Genomic DNA, 9,124 nt, shown 5'->3' on the forward strand with positions numbered 1-9,124 from the left:
TTATATATGTATTATATATGTATATGCTCTCTCTCATTATATAAATAAGCTTTCTTTCACTGACAAAGAATTACAAAGTGATGGAAGTAGAAGTGGAAACAACAAGATAGAAAAACACACAGAAAATAAATAGAGACAAACAATATAAACACTGAACAGGCACAAAGAAAGACGGACAAATATATACAGTGACAGGAGGGTAGAGACAGAACGCAGAAAGCATTAAATAACCAAACAAAATGTGTAATCAGCCTGGAGTGTGTGAGAGTGCTGACCAGCAGAACAGCAACAGATGAAGCAGGCCAGACAGTTCATGTTCTTTCTGGGGTAACACTCTTGTAGATTTAATTTTGACTCCTCTAAAGATGATGCCTGGAGGCTGAACAATAAAGTCACTCAGCCTTGTGTACCTGACCCTGACCATTACTTATTGCAGGAGTTTCCCAGCTGCTCTGTGTAGTAAACATTCATCTGATAAACGAAAGCCTGAGATTAAATCGGCTTTAGCATGTCTGAAGGAAAAGGACGATTAAAAGGTGGAAGGACTGTTAGAAGGATTGTTAATGGCACGTTGTAAAAGATCACACAGCAGAGAATAGATCACCATGGCAAAAAGAACGACTCCAGAAGGGGAAGAGATCATTTGAACACCTGCCAACTTAACTTGGTTACCTTGTGGACACTGAGAGAAAACAAGTGAAGTGTCAATCAATCGTGGGTTGTATTTGTAGAACTATTGTTGATAAACCACTGTCCCAGACTTGCGATTCTGTGTTAGAAGTGTCTGTAACAGCTGGGCAGAAGTTGAGTGGGTAGAGACACAGATCCACCACGATTGCTCCAACCTCACCTTTCGCTTCCTGGCAGCATCACCTCAACAGAAATCTTCCTAACTGCTCGCTAACTCCCAGCTTGATGACTCGATGCTGGTTTACAGATTGTCTGTGAAGCCGATGACCTAGCTACAAGAGAAAGTCACGCTGCACTACAATGGTATCCATGAAAATACCTTGAATCTTCCTGACAAGCTTGAGCCAACAATCAGTACATAACTTTCGTTATGGACTTGGTCTAAGGCAGATATTTGATTTCCAAACGGTTTTGCAGTTTGGTAATTCAGAATGTGTTGTTTTATTGTGGTTGAAGCAATTCTAAATCGGGCATAAACCCAAGATGTTATTTAAATTCTAATCTCAATTTTTCTAGTGTATTAATAATAATAAATGATTGTTTTCTTTTTAACGCCATGGTTTGTGCCTGAAGTTTCTTTAGGAAAACGGGCCCATTACGTTAAAACTAAAATTAAACCTTGTGGAGATAAAAAGTCATGGCCCCATATTAAAGTGTAAAATCACTTTGCACCTTTTTTCTCCTCCATCTGTACCATGTGTAACTTTCCCAGTGAGCTGCTGGATTCTGTAATAAATCACAATGTACTCTTACCCCTTCTGCTGTCTTACTAAACTGGATAGGATCCCGCAGCAATCTCCTGCTCTGTTACTGTTGCAAATAATGTTATTGTTTCAGATTGAAGAAAAATATGAATAATGGAGAAATAAACAAAATCCCAGATCACAACTACATTCAGATCGAGTCCAATTTTACTCTGATTTATTTAATCAAAGCTAGAATTGCATTCTTCACATCAAATGGCTCTTTCGACCTTTCCTCCGAATCTCTGGTCATTCCTTCTCCTTAAGCATTACGTTCAAATAAACAAATGTAAATCCATTTTTTTTGCAGAAGTTCACATTTTGGTCTTTGATTCCCTCTCTGCACCGCTGTCTTTTTGTTAAACACCAGATAATGCCATTCTCACTCAGTTTGTATCTTTAACTATAGTTCAACAGGGATTTAACGGGAACAGCAAATGAATCCTCTCCGTGACTCTGACGATAACAACCTTGCCCCTCAGTAAGATGTATGCCTTGCTGGCTGCCATTTTGTTTCAGTTTTATGACGTTGAGGTTGTTTTGTTCATAGTTTCATATTTTTATAGTAGGTACGGCACAGGAGGAGGCCATTCAGCCCACTGTGCCTGTGCCAGCTCTTTGAAAGGGCGATCCAATTAGTCCCTTTATTAATCCACACGTGTCCAAGTGACTATTAATTTTGTCCCTGATTATTGTTTCTAAAAGCTTCCCCACCACCGAGGTTAAACTGACTGGCCTGCAGTTGAAGGGTTTATCCTGACACCCTTTTTTGAACAAGGGTGTAACATTTGCAGTTCTCCAGTCCTCTGGCACCATCTCCATATCTAAGGATGATTCGAAGATTATGGCCATTAACTCAGCAATTTTCATCCTTACTTCCCTCAGAAACCTAGGATGCATCGCATCTGGACCGGGTGACTTACCTACTTTAAGCATAGCCAGCCTTTATGGTACCTCTTCTTCATCAATTTTTAGCCAATCCAGTATCTCAACTATGTCCCCTTTTACTGTGATTTTGGCAGCAACTTCTTCTTTCGTAACGACAGATGCAAAGTCCTCATTTAGTACCTCAGCCATGCCCTCTGCCGAGATCTCCTCATTGGTCCCGAATCGGCCACACCCCTCCTCTTATTTCCCTTTTAATATGATATGCCTGTAGAAGACTTTTGGATTCCCTTTTTGTGAGCTGTCAGTCTATTCTCAAATTCTCTCTTTGCCCCTTTCATTTCCCGTTTCACTTCTCCTCTGATCTTTCTATATTCAGCCTTGTTCTCACTTGTATTATCAACCCAACATCTGTCATACGCCCCCTTTCTCTGCTTCATCTTACTCTCTATCTCTTTCATCATCCAGGGAGATCTGGCTTTGTTTACCATGGATTTCCTAGTGAATGTACCCAGACTGTACCTGAACCATCTCCTCTTTAAAGGCCGCCCATTCTTTGATTACAGTTTTGCCAATCTTTGTTTCCAATTTACCTGGGCCAGATCCGATCTCAACCTACTGATTTTGTTTTTTATTCGTTCACGGGATGTGGGCGTCGCTGGCGAGGCCAGCATTTATTGCCCATCCCTAATTGCCCTCGAGAAGGTGGGGGTGAGCCGCCTTCTTGAACCGCTGCAGTCCGTGTGGTGACGGTTCTCCCGTAGTGCTGTTAGGAAGGGAGTTCCAGGACTTTGACCCAGCGACAATGAAGGAACGGCGATATATTTCCAATTCTGGATGGTGTGGGACTTGGAGGGGAACGTGCACTCCTGTAATTAAATGTTTTTACTCTAGATTGTTCCTTGTCCTTCTCCATATCTAATCTAAACCTCTTGATACTATGATCACTGTTACCTAAATGTTCCCCCACTGAATATTGCTCCAACTGACCCACCTCATTCCCCAGAACAGCAGAACGGGAAGTCTCAGTAATCAGGAATAATGCTGAGAAGAGGCCGAGCCTGCAGAAAAATCACTGCGTGCTCAGTTCCTCCGCTGGGCAAGCAGATACAGGAAGTCCCGTCCAGCTGGACCATACCCTGCCCCCACCTGTCCCAGATTGAGAAGTAGCTGAGGAGGAACCCCTTTGACGACAAAGCCTTCAGACAATAAGGAACGTTCTGGGGGTCCTTCAGGGAAAGGAAAGACTGGACCGGATCGGGCATTTCCGCAAACGTTCTGCCAAATGGTCGATGCCATTTGGCAGAACGTCTCGTCGCCGGAACTGACCAACCGGCGCCAGGATGTGACCTGGATGTTGGTGAGACAGGCCATTCCAGTGCAATCCTTGCAACATGCACGGAATCTCAGCACCACCGCGAGCTGCCCTCGAGGCTGCAGTATGGCGAGACTGTCATCCGCCCCCTGATGGACTGTCCCTTCACGCGGAAGGTGTGGAGAGAGTTGTTTTCTGTCCTGGTGCATCCCCAACAGTTTGATAACAGTTTGGCTCCCTGGGGAAAGGGAACCGTGTAAGGCCATCCCACATGGTATTGGTCACCGTGCATTATGAGATATGTACTTTGTTTGAATGGTAATATTGGGATCATATTGTGTACGATCTGTATTGCTGTGAATTGCATTGCTTTGAAATTGTGATATTTAATTTGAACTCTGTGGATTCTTAAATTTTATGAAATAATGTATATTTTGTAATTTTAAAAATGGGTAAAAACATTCAAACCAGTAAGAAATCGAACCTACAATGTTCTGGCCTTGAGTCAGACACGTTACCCATTGATCCACTGGCCCAGGGTGCGCAGAGTAAGTCTCAGCTCACACTCCCACAGCGCTGCGGTATGAGCAGGGACCGAGTCAGTCTCGGTCATGCCCACGTGACTCCACGAGTCCGGGAGTGCAAAAGGCGCACGGTGAACAATCACCAAAGAGAGGGACCTTTGCTGCTTCCCTTAGATAGTTGTGCTGGTAGACTGGAGGATAATTCATTAAACATAACACAAGGCAAAGTCATCCTTAAATCATTGTTTCAATTCCGGCTTGAAGAAACGCGTCTGCTTTTAAATCAAGCAGCATTTAGCTCAAGGCCGCTCTTTTAAATTTCCAGGCAGCCGACAGCTCAACATGTTGACGCCTCTTTTCTCAAACCTGAAAGCTTTCTGTGTCTGCCCGAACACGGCTGTTTCGCTCGAGCATTTATCTCTGCTAACCAGCAGGGGGCGGCTTTGTGCAGGAACTTTTGAAAATTTCAAAGTATATTTTATTTCATAAAATTTAAGGATACCAACATTTCAGTGTAAAAGTCATAATTTCAGTTCAAAACAATACAAAATAGATCCTACACACTATGATACCAGTATTTTAATAGAAAGTAAAGCACATATCTTATATTACATTCTGTATAATACAAGGTGGGGTGGTCTCAGTCCATATCTTACATTACATTCTGTACAGTACAAGGTGAGGTGGACTCAGTCCATATCTTATATTACATTCTGTACAATACAAGGTGGGCTGGACTCAGTACATATCTTATATTACATTCTGTACAATACAAGGTGTGGTGGACTCAGTCCATATCTTATATTACATTCTGCACAATACAAGATGGGGTGGACTCAGTACATATCTTATATTACATTCTGTACAATACAAGGTGGGGTGGACTCAGTCCATATCTTATATTACATTCTGTATAATACAAGGTGGGGTGGACTCAGTCCATATCTTATATTACATTCTGCACAATACAAGGTGGGGTGGACTCAGTCCATATCTTATATTACATCCTGCACAATACAAGATGGGGTGGACTCAGTACATATCTTATATTACATTCTGTATAATACAAGGTGGGGTGGACTCAGTCCATATCTTATTTTACATCCTGCACAATACAAGGTGGGGTGGCCTTGAAGATCAGCAAGTCTGGCATAAAAGGACTTGCTGATCCTCAGTATGTCGGTCTGTGAAGAAGTCACCGAGCCCACTTCCTCCTTCAGGCTGCTGATTACAGAAGTCTCTCTGAGCAGCTTCTGGAAGAAGAAGTGCGAGCACTTCTAGTCCTGCTCCACAGACTCTGGACAAGAAGATGAAGCTTGAGGCCCCTTTAACTCGACTCGTCATACTGTAAGATCACAGGGTGAGGCCCCTTTAACTGGACGGGTCATACTGTGAGATCACAGGGTGAGGCCCCTTTAACTGGACTGGTCACACCTTGAGATCAGAGGGTGAGGCCACTTTTATTGGAAAGGTCATATCATGAGATACAGTCGGTATTGTATTGTATTGCTTCGAAATTGTGAAATTTAGTTTTAACTCTGTGTATTCTTAAATTTTATGTCGTAATGTATGTTTTGTAATTAAAAAATTAGCAGAAACCTTCGAGTCATACGAGAAGCGAACTCTACAATGGGCTTATTTATGAACAGACATGTTATCCATTATTGCACTGGCCGAGGTTACAGATAGTAAGTAACAGTGCAGCGCTATGAGCAGGTACCGTGTCAGTCTCAGTCATGCCCACGCGACTCCTCGAGTCCGGGAGTGTCAAAAGGTGTACAGTGAACAATCACCAAAGAGTAGCAGTTTTGCTGCTTCCCTTTGATCGCTCAGCTGGTAGAGCGGAGGACTGTAATACAGCAACAGGTCAAAGTTATCCTTAGGTTGCTGGTTTGATGGAACAAACGTGCTTTTGACGTAATTAACTCAAGGCCGTTCTCTTAACATTACAGGCGGCCTACAGCTTAACATGTTGGTACGATAAACTTTCTGTGTCTGCACGAACACGGCTGTGTTGATCGAGCATTTGCCTCTGCTCACCAGCAGGGAACGCCTTTGAGTAACAACACGTCAAACCGCTTTCAGGCAAAACATTCTTCCATCAGTCAGTCAGTCAGTCAGACAGACAGGGCTCTCGCTGCTCCCTCAAGCTCGGGGACGCTGTGCCTTTCCGGTGACCTTGTCTGCCTTCCGCAGGCTCGGGCTTTTCTCAGCATCATTCACGATTACTGCGGCTTCCCGTTCTGCTGTTGCTCACTTGCTGATGTTCGATACCACCGATTGGATCAAAGTATTGATTACATTCAGGGAGGGGGCCAACCCAAGGCAAGATTTCTCTGCTGGTCGTGGAGCTACTTGGAGGCGAGTGCGAAGCAGCTACTGTGAAGGGCAATTTACAAGAAACAACCTCAAATATGTAATAAAGTGGTGCAGTAGCAACATGGATACAGTATTGGCTAAGGGACAGGAAACGTAAATTAGTGGTGAACAGTTGTCTTTCGGACTGCAAGGAGGTGTACAGTGGTGTTCCCCAGGAGTCGGTGCTGGGACCACTGCTTTTCTTGATATATATTAATGATTTGGACTTGGGTGTACAGGTCGCAATTTCAAAATTTGCAGATGACACAAAACTTGGAAGCTCAGTAAACAGTGAGGAGGATAGCGATAGACTTCAAGAGGATATAGACAGGCTGGTGGCATGGGCGGACACGTGGCAGATGAAAATTAACGCAGAAAAATGCAAAGTGATGCATTTCGGCAGGAATAACAGGAGAGGCAATATAAACTAAAGGGCACAACTCTAAAAGGGGTACAGGAAAATAGAGATCTGGTTGTATATGTGAACAAATCGTTGAAGGTGACAGGGCAGGTTGAGAAAGCGGTTAAAAAGCATACGGGATCCTGGGCTTTATAGGTAGAGTACAAAAGTATGGAAGTCATGATGAACCTTTATAAAACACGGTTCAGCCATATCTGGAGTATTGTGTTCAGTTCTGTGCACCGCACTTTAGGAATGACGTGAAGGCCTTAGAGAGGGTGCAGAAGAGACTTACTAGAATGATTCCAGGGATGAAGAATTTTATTTACGTGGATAGACTGGAGAAGCTGGGGTTGTTCTCCTTGGAACAGAGAGGGTTGCGAGGAGATTTGATAGAGATTTTCAAAACCACGAAGGGTTTAGACAGAGTATACAGAGAGAAACAGTTCCCATTGGCAGAAGGGTCAAGGACCAGAGGCCATAGATTTAAGGCGTTTGGCAAAAGAACCAAAGATGACATGAGGAAAACGTTTTTTTACACAGCGAGTGGTTACAATCTGGAATGCACTGCCCGAGGGGCTGATTCAATCATGGAAAGGAAATACAAATGCAGGGCTACGGGGATGGGGCGGGGGGTGGGACTAGCTGGATTGCTCTTTCATAGAGCCGGCACGGTCTCGATAGGCCAAATGGCCTCATTCCGTGCTGTAACCTTTCTATGATACTGATAGACTGCTCGCTGAGCATGTGAGAGATGGGAGGATATATTCTTGCATTCTCCACTCACCTTTTCACTTTGGTCAATTGTCCAGCAACAAAAGTGGCGTCAGTTTTCAGCGAGCCCATGGTCCATGTACTTCTTAAGCTTCACTATGTGCTATGGCACACAGAGGTCAAGGGGCAGCAAATCTTTTGGTGTGCTGCAGGAAGCAAAAATTCTTGATTTTGGTCTTGAGCAAAGATGGAAAAAGAAAGCCTAATTATGCCTTCTCTGAGGATTGAACTCAGGACCTTCAGATTATGAGACTGACGCGCTGCCTGCTGCGCTAAGAAGGCATGTAATGGACAAATTTCCAGGCAGCACTATGAAGTAGCACAGTTTGCAAGGTGTAAAATCATAAACTCATCGGCAGTTTGTAAAAACTCTCCATCCAGGTGGAAATCGAACCAACAATCTTCTGAATTCTGGTCAGACACTTTCTCCATTGCTCCACTGGCCCAGGGTGTGGAGAGTAAGTCGGAGCTCACACTCTCACAGCGCCGCGGTATGAGCAGGTACCGAGTCAGTCTCGGTCATGCCCACGCGATTCCACGCGTCAGGGAGTGTCAAATGGCGTACGGTGAACAATCACCAATGAGAGGGACCTTTGCTGCTTCCCTTCGATAGCTCAGCTGGTAATGCAGAAAACTTGTCGAGATTAAAACTTGAAAGCAAAATCATTCTTAAATCGCTGGTTTAATTCCGGCTCAAAATACTGGTTTTGCAGTAAACGGTATTGAGCTCAAGGCCGCTTTCTTTACTTTGCAGACTGCTCACTGCTTAAAATGTTGGCGCTTTTCCTTTCTCAAACCTGAAAGCTTTCCGTGTCTGTCTGAACACGGCTGATTTGCTCGAGCATTTGCCTCTGCTCACCAGCAGGGAGCGCCTTTGAGCAACAACACGTCAAACCGCACTAACTTTCAGGCAAAAAAAGTCTTCTTTCAGTCAGTCGGACAGGTCTCTTGCTGCTCAGAGGAGTGCCTTTGTGCATCAATTCTTTGTATTTTCAAAATACACTTTATTTCATAAAATTTAAGGATACATACAGTTCAGTGTAAAAGTCGCAATTTCAATTCAAAACAATACAAAACAGATCGCACACACTATGATCCTATTATTTCAATAGAAAACACAGTACATATCTCACAATACATTCTGTATAATAAAAGGTGGGATGGCTTCACACAGTAGCCTTTTCCCATAGAGCCCTTGCATAGGCTGCACCGTGCCTCAGTGCGTCCTGCAGCACATTCTCCTGGACCTTGGAGTGTGCCAGTCGGCAACACGGTCGTGGTCAGCTCCTTCAGCTGGAAGACCAGTAGGTCTTGGGTGGACCAAAGAGCCTCCTTCACCGAGTTGATTGTCTTCCAGCAGCAGTTGATATCTATCTCGGTGTGCCTTCTGCGAAACTGCCCGTAGAGCACAGCGTCCTGTGTTACCGTGGTGTTG

The 9,124-nt window shown here is 44.0% G+C and overlaps 1 non-coding gene across 1 annotated transcript; it reads right to left on the reverse strand.

Annotated features, from left to right (window-relative positions):
• Positions 1-7,898: 7,898 nt before the first annotated feature.
• On the reverse strand, positions 7,899-7,971 carry trnam-cau (transfer RNA methionine (anticodon CAU)). Its single transcript has one exon. It is a non-coding gene; the product is annotated as a tRNA-Met (tRNA).
• Between the last annotated feature and the right edge of the window lie 1,153 nt (positions 7,972-9,124).

This window comes from Heptranchias perlo, unplaced genomic scaffold (assembly GCF_035084215.1).
Source record: "Heptranchias perlo isolate sHepPer1 unplaced genomic scaffold, sHepPer1.hap1 HAP1_SCAFFOLD_63, whole genome shotgun sequence".
Classification (NCBI taxonomy): domain Eukaryota; kingdom Metazoa; phylum Chordata; class Chondrichthyes; order Hexanchiformes; family Hexanchidae; genus Heptranchias; species Heptranchias perlo.